Consider the following 15,027-nt stretch of genomic DNA (forward strand, 5'->3'; position numbering starts at 1 on the left):
GGATAGGTGGGGAAAGAAAGTGTATACTTCTTCCACTCTAGCCATGAGGCGTTGAATTGTCAGTTTCACATGCTAAAATATCAAAATTATCTCCTTTCACAATTGAAATCTAAGGTGGATGCTTTGGCGGAAGGTATTGAGTGTAAAGAGTTGCTGGATTTAGTTCATGTGTCTGAACAAGTAGGTAAGCATTCTTTGCAATGTGGTTTTGATGCTGTACAGGCCTCCTCGAGGGTGGCTGCCACTAGTTCTGTTCTTCGCAGGCATGCCTGGTTGAGGGATCAGAATTTAGCTGAGCATGTTAAGACAAGGATTTTGGATGCTCCTTTACAGTCTGATGTGTTGTTTGGTTCACCTGTGGAAGCAGTTTTAAAGAAAATGGAGGACAAAGCTAAGTCTATGCAAACTGTTAAAGATTTTTTGCAGGTGCAGCCACCGAAGTTTAGTAGAAATTGGCCTGCTAAGGGGTGGACATATCCTGCTTATGATTCCCAGTCTAGGAGTAGGTCTAGACGTGGTAGGGGCAGAGCTCAAGGTTCTTTTAGGCCTAGAACAGGGAGTTCACTTGCTCAGAATTCTGGTGAGGGCAGGGGTCAGTCCTTTCGTAAACAGACCCAATGACCTGCCTTTTCAGCTGCCAGAAGATTCTCGTCTGGCAGCTCCTTTGGGAGGAAGACTGTCTCTTTTCAAAGAAAATTGGGATTTAATTACTCAAGACAGATGGGTGTTGGATATCATTCACCACGGTTACAGGTTTTATTTCCATACATTGCCCCCTTTCAAAGGCATGCCAGACGTTCCTTCTCCACAAAGAAAAGAGGCTCACAAGCAAATTTCTCAGTTACTCCAGATGGGGGCCATTCAGCCAGTCCCTGTATCAGAAAGGGGCCTAGGATTTTATTCTCGCCTGTTCCTAGTACCAAAGAAGGGGAACACGTGGAGACCAATTTTGGATTTATCTCTCCTCAACACTTTTTTGGACATTCCCAAGTTCAAGATGTTGACGTTACAACAGCTTTTACCTCTGCTGGGCAAAGATCATTGGATGGTAACTTTAGATCTCAAGGAAGCTTACCTTCATGTGCCTATAAGGCTAAGTTGCAGGAAGTATCTGCGGTTTCGAGCTGGAAATTCTCATTATCAGTTCTCTGCATTGCCCTTTGGCTTATCTACTGCCCAGAGTATTCACAAAGATTCTGGCTCCAGTGATAGCTTACTTCAGGCTACAAGGAATTCAAATCTATCCTTACTTGGACGACTGCCTGATTCTGGCTCAAGAAAAGGAAGACCTTCTACAGCATCTGGAATATGTTATAGCAGTGCTAAGTTGCCTAGGGTATTCTGTGAACGAAATAAAGTCCAGTCTAGTACCCTCTCAAGACATGTGCTTTCTGGGTGTGAGACTGAATACAGCAGCCCAGATGGCCTTTTAACCCCGGACAAACAAAAGAGTCTATCACATTACTTCCATCAACTATCTCATCAGTCCGTGCTGACTGCAAGGACAGTCCTTCAAGCATTAGGGTTCATGGCATCTTGTATTCTGGTGCTTCCCAATGCCAAACTGCATATGAGGAAGCTACAATGGTATCTCAAAATGTATGGACACAGCACTGCCAGGATTTGGACACTGTCATTCAAATAATACCTTGCCTTCAAAAAGAATTTTTGTGGTGGGCTCAGGAATGTCACCTAAACAAGGGACTCTCTGTGACCCGGCCAGAGGCGAGTCAGATTTTAACGACAGATGCCTCGGACATTGCTTGGGAGCTCATCTAAATGGAAAGTGGATACAAGACAAGTGGCCTGCCAGACTACAGCATCTACATATCAACATGAAGGAGATGTTAGCAGTCCAGTTTGCATTAATGGCTTTCAAGGAGTTACTTCTTCCAGGACAGGTGTTGATTCTAACAGACAACACAACTGTCATGTGGTACATCAACAAACAAGGGGGAACACATTCTTACCCATTGTGCAGGCAAGCAATGATTTTATGGGAGACTGCGCTCAGCTTGCAACTAACTCTTCAGGCAAGGTTTCTGCCGGAGCACAGAACTCCTTAGCAGATGTGTTAAGCAGACAAATCATGGATCCCCACAGTGGAAACTGGATCTTCATGTATTTCAAAGGTTGACAGTGTCCTGGGAACTCCAGACATAGATCTGTTCGCTTCTCCACTAAACCACCAGCTGCCAAAGTTTTGCACAAAGAGGTTACATCACACAGCTTGGAAAGTGGATGCTCTTTCTTTCAGTTGGGAAAATCTTCATGTGTATGCGTTTCCACCTCTGCCTCTTCTTCCAAAGGTGCTTCTAAAGGTCAGACAAGACAAGCCAAGGATGATTTTAATAGCTCCAGATTGGCCTCGGCAGCACTGGTACCCATTACTGAGGAGTCTAGTAAAGAAGCCTCCATGGCCTTTACCATTGATTCCGCACCTGTTGTCTCAGAGAGAAGGCCACCTGCTCAATGTCAAGCTTCGCTCTCTTCATCTAATAGCATGGCATATTCTGTTTTGAGAGACAGCGGTCTCAACTTCCTCAACAAGTTTTAAATGTGATTATGGAAGCTAGAAGACCTAGTACAAGGAAAGTGTGCATGAAAAATGGAAGAGATTTTTATTGTGGAGTGCAGCAAGGAATTTGGATATTTCTGAGCCTAATTTGAGTGTGGCTCTTCAATATCTTACTGAGTTATTGGACAAAGGTTTGTCCTTCTCTTCCATTAAGATTCATGCTGCAGCAATTTCAGCTCACTATGATTGTGACCCACCATTGTTTTCGCATCCTTTGTTCAAGCAGTTTCTCAGAGGGGCAAAGAATATAAGACCCCCGTAGAGCTCCTACTCCTGCTTGGGATCTCAATTTTGTGTTGGAAAAACTTACTCTACAACCTTTTGAGCCTGCGGGTACTGCTGATTTGAAATATTTGTCATGGAAGACTGCTTTTTTGTTGGCTATTACTTCTGCAAGAAGGGTTTCTGAGTTGCAGGCCCTTATGGCGGTAGAGCCCTTTCTGATTTTCCATAAGGATAGGGTATCATTACGTACTAATCCTTCCTTTATGCCTAAGGTGGTTTCTAGTGTGGCTTTAAACCAAACTATTCATTTGCCTACTTTCTATGCAGATCCCCAAAATAAAGGGGAAAAGATTTTGCACACTTTAGATGTACATAGGCAGTTGCGTTATTATTTAAGCAGGACTAAGGATTTCAGGCAGTCTCAGCAGTTGTTTGTTTCTTTTGCTTTGAGTTCTCAGGGCAAGCCTGTGTCTAAGCAAACTATTTCTAAGTGGATTGGGTTTTGCATTTCATTTTGTTATTCCCATCATGGCAAGGAGATTCCAGCTGGGATTAGGCCTCATTCCACTAGGGCTACTGCCACTTCAACAGCATTTCTAAGGGGTGGCAACTAAGGATATTTTGGAAGCAGCTACTTGGAGTTCAGTGCATACTTTCTCTAAGCATTATCACCTTCCTCTCTACTCTAAGTCTAGGGCTGGTTTTGCCACAGCTATTTTGCAAGGCATGTTGTCAGCTCCTGCTTCTTTATGATTTGCCAGCCTCCCTTACCTCTGCTTTGGGATTCTACCCAATAGTAAGGACTGCAGCAATGTGGAGCGAAGAACATAGTACAGTTTTGTACCTACCATAAATGTAGATGTTCGAGGATCCACATTGCTGCAGTCAATACCTCCCTCCTTCCCCTCTGTGTTTAGGGGTGGTTGTGTAGGTGAGGTTATATGTTGATATTTTTGTATATATTTTTGTATATATTGTACATAATTTTGGTGCAGGTATTTTGGGCCTTGTCTTTTTAGGGTCTTCTGACATCTGGGGCAAGAAAAGACTGAGGATATGACGTCGGTCATGCGCATTAGTACCCTGACGTACTGACGTCAGTCTAATGCGCCCTGACCGACGTCAGCCATATACTCTGGTATTCGGGCCGACTGGGACAGCGGACTACCCAATAGTAAGGACTGCAGCAATGTGGATCCTCGAACATCTACATTTATGGTAGGTACAAAACTGTACTTTTCCCTCCCTCCTTCCCCTCTTGGGACAGGCCTATAGGCTAACACATCCTCATACAACCTGATTGGGGTATTCATTTATGATGTATTTGCTTGCAACTACTGTATTTTGATTATATTGCACTGCATTATTACACAAATTTATGTATTGCTTTCCTTCTGGGGGCACCTGACATCTGGGGCAAGAAAAACTGAAGAAAATGGCGTCGGCTGGTTCCTTTATACCCCTGTCGCTATGACGTCAGGGAAGAAGCGACGACGACCGACGCCGGACCTAGACTTTGGAATTTAGCCGACCGAGGATCCGCCTGACGGCAGGAGAACCCATCAGTTATGACTGCAGCTGTATTAGCACTCGAACATCAACATTTATGGTAGGTACAAAACTGTACTTTGTGCACACTTACCGTAAATGTAGATGTTCAAGTGTATTCACTGTTGCAGTCCTGGTTACCCTCCCTCCAGCCCCCTGACTTCTATTGACTATACCTCTGTTCTTGCTTACTATGCTTAAAGCTTTCTGGTGTATTTACTTTTTTGGTGAAGGTGACACCTTATACATATATATAGATGTGTATATATATATATATATATATATATATATATATATATATATATATAAATATATATAGATATATATAAATTTGCTTCCCATTATGGGAGCACCTGACATCAGGGGCAAGAAAAACTGATGTAATGGCATCTGCTGCATTCTTTTTTACCCCTGACTACCTGACATTATGGAAGATGAGACAGCAACCGACGCAGGACCCAAGACTTTGATAATCAGGCCGACTGAGGGCTTCTGCAAGCAGATAACCCAAATGTAATGACTGCAACAGTGAATACACTCTAACATCTACATTTATGGTAAGTGTACATAACTGAACTTTTTGGCTTAACCATGAACAGTCCACCACCTCCTCTGTTCTTTCTTCTTCCAGACACAAAAAGAAGAAAGTTGTTAAAAAGCCATTGCCACCACAGCAAGCTATTCCTCAGGCCATTTATCTTTGTCCTTTGCTCCCTTTGGTGTAGTCCCTACAGCGAGCATGATCCAAGACATTAGACAAGTCCTGTGCGTCTGTTGGAGTGTCCTTGATGGGCAAGGAAGAGCCATTCTTGTTGGTCCTGGGAGAAGTGGCAGGGAATTCACCTCTGTGTAGCCAGACTGCTTGCCTATCCCTGGGATTTTTTTCTGACAAAAGTCTGCTTCTATAGATATTCCTGTCAAAGAGAAGCAAATACTTAGACTTATATTTTCTCCTGTCTTGGTCACTTTGGACATGAGTGATTTATTGGGTTTAGTTCAAGCTGTTGTTATTTCCAGTTATTGTGTTTATTTTATGAAGAGTTTTACGAAGTTGAAGCACTAGATGATTGTGAAGAGAGATATGCTGTTTTGTCTCCTTGGGTTTCTGATTCAGATTCTGAGGAGAGTATTGCTTGCGCCAGTCTGAAGGATTCTCTTTTTTGAAACCATTTCTAGAATAAGTCAGTTGTTTCAGTGGAAACGTGATGACAATCCACTGTCTCCAAAGAAGTATTATCCTTTCAGCATTGGAGGTTTTGTAGTAGCCTGTAACTTGCCTGACAAGCCTGTCTGCTGCTGTCAAAAAAGCAGGTACATTGTATAAAGGTCCTCAGTCTTGTAGGTTTCTATATTATATCCTAATGTTGGATCAAACCAGCAGCTATTGTTCTAGTAAACCCAGCTGCTCCTAAACATCTTTTAAAACCAGTCCTCCTCCAGACAAGAACAGGAATGCTTTTGATAAATTTGAGGGGAAAAGTACATTCTTTTGCAGCACTTAAACTTTTGACATCTGAGAATTTTTATGCTTGCTTCTTTTGAGAACATGAATATTATGACATCAGTTTCCTCTTCTGAGGAAATTATTTAATTGCTTCTGTGTCTTGAGTGGCTACTTGTTTAAAATGTGCTTATGGTTCTGTTGAATTTTGTCACCTTTGATCCTCCCCTTTCTGACAAGGATTACACTGCCTTGCACATCATCTACATGGTAAGAAGAAGTATACAAGAAAAGTTGTCACATTTGCACTGTGTTAATGTTTGTCTTCAGTTGGCTAAATGGTGATAAAAAGGGCAACAAACAGCCTTTAAGTTTTTGAAAACGGAAATCATCTGGAAATTGAATGAAGTTGCTTGCTTCTCATTAAGCAGATCAGCAGGTGTGCTTGTGACAGACAATGAAAGATTACTTTAACATTTTTGTTTATAGGATACAAGCATGAACTTTAATCAGGTTGTTTAAAATTTAGGATGGTTACTACATGAGAGTAGTGAAGGGCAATTTTTCAATGAACTGAAAAATGAGTTGTCTCCTGAGAAAAAGAATGTTGTAATGTATGAATTTATTTATTGTAGCAGGAGAAACGAGAAAGGAAAGGTATGGAAGCTCCAAAAAGGCTGAAAAAATGACTAGCAATTGCTTCAGCTGTTCCACATTATGCCAGGTGTAGTAGTGTATACAGAACTGGAAAAACTTAATACTAGGACTGTCGAATAGGTTTCCATGTTCTAAAATGCACCTGAGGAATTGTGTATACTTCCTCCAGGTCAGCCATGTTAGAGTGTAGTCCTCAGAAGTCACACCTGGCTCAGGACTGAGTACCAATGTCTGCACCTTTTTGCATGAGCCATCCAGAATAATACAGTTTTTCAGAAGATGTTTGTTTTGAATGCATGGTAGCCGATTAGTTGCAAGAAACAGTGGGAAAAAAATCGGTTTACCAAATGCCAAGTCCTATATGAATGGGGCAGGTACAGATGTAGAAAACAAAAACATTGAGCCCCCCCCCCCCCCAGTCAGTAAATATAAAGTTATTTGGTAAACAGACCCAGCTAGCTTATCTAATGAGATTCCTCTGTTTCTTCTGACAGTAATTCCACAGCTAACAGACGCACTGTCTTTGCAGAGCAACTGTCCTCTGTGAGAAAGATATCTTCACATCAGTCTCAAAGACATGAAGGTAGAAGACGGTTGGAGGGGATTGGGTAGAGAGACTTGGATAGGTAGTTCACTGGGAAACAATGAGAAGACGTGTGGCTCCCGGATATGAAATAGAGGTTGAGGTTTGGGATTTGTGATTGGCAGTGTTTGCATGGCTATTTTTATACACCAGGCATACTACCAAGAATCTTTCCTCAAAAGAATGGTGAATGTTGGAGGTGTGGATGGGGAAGAGGGAGGTACCTGGAAGCTTGTGTTTTGGGAGTGTAATGAGCTGACCGACTTTAAAGGTTCTTTATAGAGTACTCTCAGGGGTGTTGGGTGAGCAAATGGGCGTGGCTAGGGAGGTGATTTTTTTTTTTTTTTTATGAGATGGGATACAAGGATCTGAATTGGCTAGACATAGTAAGGCATTGTTAATTTTAATTCTGCTGGCTGCCAGAAAGCAATTACTAGAAAATGGAAATTGAATTCTGGACCAACTATATTTAAAGTTTTGAGTATTGTGACTAAGACAGAAGAACTGGAAGTGGGAATCTGTGGAAGGTTTTAGGAGCAAATTGCATAGAAAGATGTTGAGGTTGTCAAAGCAGTACATGTTTTTGAGGAAGAGTGAGGTTTAAAGGAAGGCAGGAATTCATCAGTATATGTGATGTTGAATTGATAAATATAAAAAAGAATGTATGTGATGTATAATGTCTGCAACCTTTCGATTTTCCATATAAGTAATCTATGTAAATTACAGCAAAGGATTTAATCCAAGTGCACATAAGCAGATCATATTAAATGACAATAATTGGAATAGTGGCACTTACACGTGTGTGTGTGTGTGTGTGTGTGTGTGTGTGTGTGTGTGTGTATATATTGACCAAACCACACCAGCCGTGGGTAAGTCCAGCATTACCCACACCCAGGTGTGGGTTATTGCTATATTATACAACATCTTAACAGTGAATATCCGCTAAATATAGTCCCTCCTTTTTATCTGCGTTACAAGCCTAACATTTTTAGGGTAACTTGTTACATAATTTGTGTCATCAACATCAAATAGATATTTGTAAAGAAGAAAAGTCTCAAAATATGCACACTATAATACACTTTGGTTTTGTCACTATTCCAACATCTAACACTGGCGTGACATATCTTTGTTCCTAGCAGAGTAACCTACATAAGCATAAATAGATAGGTATTTCAGTGTACTTCAATTCACAAGTTTGTGTACATAACTGTAGCGTTGTCGCCTCACAGTAAGATGCTGTCCGGTTCGATTCTCACCTAGAGTGTCTTCTGCGTAGAGACATGCATGAATGGGCATACATTCGTTGAAGGTTGTGCGTCAGGCCTTGCAAGTCGGTACGTAAAAATCAACTGCCAATCATTAGCGGACCGTCCGCTGTGGTGACCCCTAACCGGGAAAAGCCGAAAGACACAAACAAACAATGTACATAACTGAATTCCATATATTTTAACATTCTAGTATAGGTTAAGAACAGACTTCAGTATATATTGTTAAAATCTTTAATGTTTCAGTGTTTGCCTGTAGTTTTTTTTTTTTTTTTTTTTTTTTGCCATTAACACAATGTCTGTGAATTCAGTAAAAAGATATGAGGACATAAAATTCATAGGTAATCATGGCATCATTTGTTATGCTAACTTTAAAGTACATTGTCAAGAACTGAACACAGATTTATCCATACCGAGATGCTTTTTGATAGTGGACATTCTTCTACACCGAACACCAAGAAACCATTAGTGTTGGTTTCTTAATTATCGGAGGCTGGGTAATGTTGCAAGGTTCAATCCTGGCCTCCAGCTAGTGCCTGTTTGGAGTTTGCATATTCTCCCTGTGGGGTCTGAAAAACATGCTGAGTGCTTCCATCTCAAACTCACAGATGATTGGAGCTGTAGGCAGCAGCAGCACAGACTCTACATGCTGCCCTATAGGGGGGGAAGAGTTGTATAGACCCACAGTATCCTCAAGATAGGAGAATATGGATCACAGACTGCGTACCATGGCAGGACTAGCCACTCAGCTGTGTAAAATGTCTCTAGGTGATTAGGTCATGTTGTCTAATGTCGCAAAATGTACATGAGTGTTTGCTGATGATAAGTGGGTTTAAAGATCCGGCCTACTCCAACCTACGCCAGGGGCCCATGCTACCAGGGGGAGGGGTGTATGTACCCCTGTTAACCAGTATGTGCCTGACATGAAGCCCAGCAGCCCTGGGTCAGTAAGCTACTGGATGGTCATTGTCCAGCCTGTGTTACTTGGGATAGCTCTTGAGCGAAAGCTGGAATTAAAACCAGTCAACCTGCCAAACATGAACAAAGAATTGCTACAGTCATTGTAGGTTCACTGATGGGATGGAGCTTGGAAGTGGGACATGATGATACAGAGGAGGCTGGAGATCCTGTGTATCCAGGAGACAAGAGGGAAGGACAATGCAGCAAAGCCACTTGGCTTAGGATCCAGAGCCTTCTATTCAGGAGGAGGACAGGCTAGAAATGGTGTGGGAATTGTGGTATGTGGATGTCATCAGAATTAATGACAGACTCATGGCAGTCGGACTACAGTCTAATGGTAGAACAGTATTCATATTCTTAGCCTATGCTCTACAGCAGGGTTGTGATGGTGAAGGGAAGAGTATAGTTGGACAGCACTTACAGGACCTATTACATAAAGCAGGACAACAGGAATCTGTGTTGATAATGGGTGACCTGAATGCACACTTTGGGACAGAACAGGATATCAGGACAGGCTGGGTCCACATGGGTGAGGTAGCAGGAATAAAGGAGGAGAGGCCATTCTAGATTTGTCTGGCAAATGGCTTGATAGTAGCCAACACATGGTTCAGAAAGAGAGACCGTCACAAGATCACATACAAGAGTTGCAAACATGCAGCTCAGGTAGACTTCCTCTTAGTAAGGAAAGGGCAATGGGGAAGAATCGGTGATTGCAAAGTCATCCCCATTGAAACAATTGGTCCACAGCATAAATCACTGGTTGCCACAGTCCATTGCAAGCAGTGGTCAGAGAAGGCTCTAAGGTAAACAGAGACCAGGCTGAAGACCCAGAGGTTGCTTAGCGAGAAAGCACAACAGTTCAAGGAATTGATGTGGGCTCTAGCACCTCAAGAAGTGGAGGAAATGAGATGAAGAATCACAGCACCTCAAAGCAGCATGTGTTAGGACCACAGAACAGTTAAGTGGCCAAGCCAGGTAAGGAAATAAGGTACATAAAGAAATTTGGTGATGGAATGTAGAAGTCCAGGAAGTCTTCAAAAGAAAGGAGGAGTGCAGGAAAAAATGGGAGATAGAAAAGACAGACCAGACTAGGAAGGAATATTGGTTGGTTAACAAAGAGGCTAAGTAAGGAGCTGCATTATCAAAGAACAGGGCAACAGAAGCACTCTACCAGCTTCGGAAAGTGACTCAGTAGGTGGCACAAAGAAAGTATCGGGTTGCAAGGCAAAGATAAAGATAGTCATGCACCCTTCATAAGGGATGCTAGCAACAACCTGCTCACCAGTCCACAGGACATCAGAGGAAGATGGACAGAGTACTACCAGCAGTTTTTGAAGGAAGAAAACCCAACCGAAGCTGTACTATGTTAGGCATAAGCCTACAATAAGAGAAGAGGAGCCCACCATAGAAGTAGTAAGAACAACGCTAAGGAAACTGTAGTCATGGAAAGCAGTAGGCTCAGATTAGGTTACAGCAAATATGATAAAGATGCTGGATGAGATAGGGGAGAAATGGCTTCTGATGGTACTTTAAGCAGTGTGGAGAGAGAGGTGTATCCCAGATGATTGGCGAATAAGCATACTCATGCCACTTACAAGAACAAAGGGGGCATCCACAACTGTGGGCAGTACAGAGGTATCAGACTCTTGTCACATTGCATGAAAGTTCTGGAGAGAGTGACTGATAAATGGGTATGCATAGTAGTAGAAAATAAGATGGGAGATGAGCAGCTTAGATTCAGTTCAGAATGCAGCACAATTGACCCAATGTTTGCGTAAGACAGATTGTTGAGAAGAAGCTAGAAGTGAGGAAAGAGTCCATTTTGGGTGTTCCTGACTTGGAGAAAGCATATGACAAGGTCAGAAGGTTGGTTAAATTGGACAATTTTGTGGTCCCAGAAACATTTGTAGAATTAGTGCAGGCTATGTACTAGGACCCTATGACTCAAGTACAAGCAGTGTTTGGTCTGAGTGATTCCCAGTGGGAGTGTGTGAGCATCAGGGTTCAGCTCTGAACCCACTGCTGTTCATACTGGTGACGAATTACATTAGCAAACAGGTTGGAAGGCACAGATGAACAAAGTTGCTGTATGCAGAAGATGTAGCGTTACAGGCAGACACTGACCAAGAACTTCAGCAAAGGATAGGGGAATGGAATGCAAAACTTTAGGCATATGGGTTGAAATGGAGTACAGATAAGATGGTGATAATGGCAGCAAATTGGTGAAATCAGAAGAAGCTGAAAATTGAGATAGAAAGGAAAATAATGGAGCAGGTTAACAGCTTCAAGTATCTGCACGGGATGGGTGAGGAGAAGGGGGGGGGGGTCTGAATGAAGAGTTCAGATCTAGAATCGGAGGGGATGCAGCCAGCTGGCATAGTGTGTCAGATTTAGTGTATGACCGAAGAATGCTAAAGAATTTGTTAAGTTATGTGTACAAAACAGTGGTGTGACCAGTGCTTCTGTATGGTACAGAAACCTGGACAGTAAAGGCAGAGCAGACTAGGAAGCCAGAGGGTAATGAAAATTAAGTGATGGGTGGTAGGATGCACGTTGTGTGACAGATGAAGAAATGAGGACATTTATTACCTGCACTTAAGTTAGTTTTGTTTGTTTAATTTTACTGTTGAGGCTGCCCACTCAAGTGTGCTAGCCTGTGCATTTAATATACTGCTGTTTCCCTGCATTTTTCTGTAGTTTTCTTACAAAAAAAAAAAAACCCCAAAAAATATCCTTGTTTTCCCACCTTTCCTTGACTATAAATAGTCCAGTATACAGGCTTTGGTGTATTCTCGTCTTTGGGATAGTTCCTGTGTTGCCCATTGCCTTACTTGGATAGAAGGAAGTTTCTTTGCTCACCAGTGGGAGTGGGGAGCCTTGAGCAGCCTATCTGTCCCTGAAGGAGTGACCTCAGCACAAGATCCAGTAGTAATTGGTCATTTTGGACCATTTCTAGCTCTTTTGAAGTTCCCTGTATAAAAATCCGCATTTGCGCGATTATGTGCATAGTGGTTAAACAAGTTTAAACTATTTCTGGCTCCGCCAAGTCTGCTCTTCAGTTTTTCCCTTGAAACTGCTCTACCTTCAATAAAATCAGTCTGTTCTCTATCTAAAAAGCCCAGCACTTGATCCTAAAGCATTTTTACACAGGTAAAGCACTCTTGAACAAAAGAAAGCACTACATCCACCTACAATCCCCTTGAGTACCCATTTCCCTTTAGGTCCTTCCTGACTCAGTACTCAGCAATCCCTTACACTATTCTAGCATGTCGAGAGGTCAATTACTGGCGTCCTCTCCAGTTCATCTGGTTAATCTGGGAATCTTGAGGCAATGTTATAACTGCCTCATGTACACATCATCTCCTCCCAACAAATATATGTGAGAGATGCAACTATATAGCCAAACTGGGGGCTGAGCTCTCTCAACTCAGTACTGGCAAGACCAGCCAGGAGGAGAAGATAACCACACACACCAGAAACCCAGTCTCACATAGACCAAACACAACTGCAAACCAAACACATAAACCCACAAAGACATACTCGGAGGCACTAATTAAAAATCTACCAAAACAGCAGAGGCCTCCAAAGCAGACATCCAAGAAACCACTACCTCAAAACATAGCACATGCAACACATATTTCTCAAAGTCAGTGTGCCAAACAGTCACAGCCCTTAAGGCCTAGCAACATGCTTGATACACTTGTAATAGGTGACTCTGTAGTCAGACACACTGACGTCCCGCTCACCAGACTGAACAAGGAAAAGGTTACAGTAAGCTCCCTGTCAGGTCTAGAATCCACCACATAACACAAGCACTCTGATCACTCCAAAGCAAGTACAAATATGACTCCGTCATTATCCATGCCGGCGTGAATGACCTGAGACGTACCTCCCTGGACTACATGAAAAGAGACTTAGAGGAGCTCTCTGATTATGTAGCCCAGGCTGGTATGACCCTGACCCTGAGCAGCATCTTACCCTCACCAAGAATGATGCCACAGTACAAAGATAAAATGATCAGCTTTAATAATTGGCTCAATTACTGGTGTCATTCTAGGGGGAATCCAATGTCTGTCTGCTTGGGATGACATGCTCGACAAGCCACGCTGCTTCGCAAGGGACGGCTTGTACCTGTCACCCCTAGGCTTCCGGATATTGGCAAAGGCTCTTGCCACCCCCATAGTGCCTTTTTAGGCAAGGCTCAAAAAACAAACCCACCTCCCTAGAAAACACAAGTGGAAAAAAAACTAAGGGTAATGCTGCTCAACGCCAGAAGTCTTAACGTCAAGATGCAGGCTCTTGAAGTATGGAGAGCATCGGTGTCTGTGCAGTGACTGAAACCTGGTTCAAGGCTCCTGAGAGCACCCCAGCACTACCAGGTTATAACTCATATCATGCTTTTCGGCCCCAAAACTTGGACCGAACCACAAAGGGGGAGGGAGAGTGTCCATATTCATCAAAGACACCCACACCTCTAGGATAGTGGCAATGCACGAAGCATTGGAGACCATCCATGTGCAACTAACCGTAGGCAAAACTGCCCTACAGTTTGTAGCATGTTACAGACCACCCTCTCAAACTCAGGAACCCCACTCAGCCTTCCTGAAGACACTGGAGAGTATGAATGTCTCTCCAAATACCATCATATTGGGAGACTTCAACTACCCAAACATAGACTGGGAGCATTACTCAAGCCCAAACACCCTAGCCCAAAGGTTCCTAGAATTCATAAACTCATATGCGATGGAACAACTAGTCACCACTCCCACAAGAGGAGATGATATACTAGATCTGATCATTACAAACATGGGGACACAATGCTCCACACCGGAAGCATCCCCCTCACTGGTGAGATCAGACCATAAACTAATCTCACTGGAAATCCACATCCGCCCCCACCCCCAGCACAAAAGACCACAGTGAGGAATTTCTCAAAAGCTGACTTCACACTTCTTAAGACCGAAGTGGTATCCTTCAAGGCCCCTGGGCCAGTGGAAACCACAGCCCACACCGCGGAATCATGAATGCCTTCTACGGACACCTGCAAGAATGCATGGATCATGCAATCCCAAATAAAACCAAGACCCTTTCCCCCAAAGGCAGGCGTCCTGTCTGGTGGACCCAAGCCATAAACAAACTTTACAACAGGAGGAGGAAGCTACTACAGGACAGAGCAAAATCCTAAAAAGGGAAGGCATCTCTGATCAGTACTAGCAAAAAACTACGATCACTCATAAAATCATCCAAGGCCAACTTTGAGAGAAAAATCGCAAAAGACACTAAAGATAATCACAAGGCCTTCTTTAGTTATGTTAGAAACCTGGGTGGAAACTCCCAGATATGCTCAGAGTTGGTTCAGAATGACAAAAAATACACTGAACCCACAGATATTGCCAACATACTGGCAGACAGGTTCAGTGGAAATTTCTCCCCCCCAAAAGGAGAAATATCTATCCCAGCTGAATGTAGCCTCCCTGACGTCACAGATGTCCAGGTGAGAGCCGCCCTCTCCAAAGCTAAAAACACAGCATCAATGGGACCAGACGACGTCCCAAGTTGCGTGCTACATGAACTCCAAGAGGAACTAAACTCGCACATAAGGCTGCTGTTTAATCTTATCCTTACTACAGGATACGTACCCAAAGAATGGCATACAGCAACAGTGGTTCCACTCCACAAAGGAGGTGCTTCTACGGACCCTGGAAATTACCGCCCCATAAGCTTGACGAGCCTGGTCTGCAAAGCTATGGAGAGGATCATTATGGAACTC

The 15,027-nt window shown here is 43.0% G+C and overlaps 1 protein-coding gene across 4 annotated transcripts in view; it reads left to right on the forward strand.

Moving 5' to 3' along the window:
- The window catches only part of OTUD5 (OTU deubiquitinase 5), a 1,783,333-nt gene that overhangs the window by 886,162 nt on the left and 882,144 nt on the right, over positions 1-15,027 (forward strand). The gene's annotated exons all lie outside the window — the stretch shown is intronic.

Source organism: Protopterus annectens, chromosome 8.part0 (genome assembly GCF_019279795.1).
Source record: "Protopterus annectens isolate FY-2018-M chromosome 8.part0, PAN1.0, whole genome shotgun sequence".
NCBI classification, from domain to species: Eukaryota; Metazoa; Chordata; order Ceratodontiformes; family Protopteridae; genus Protopterus; species Protopterus annectens.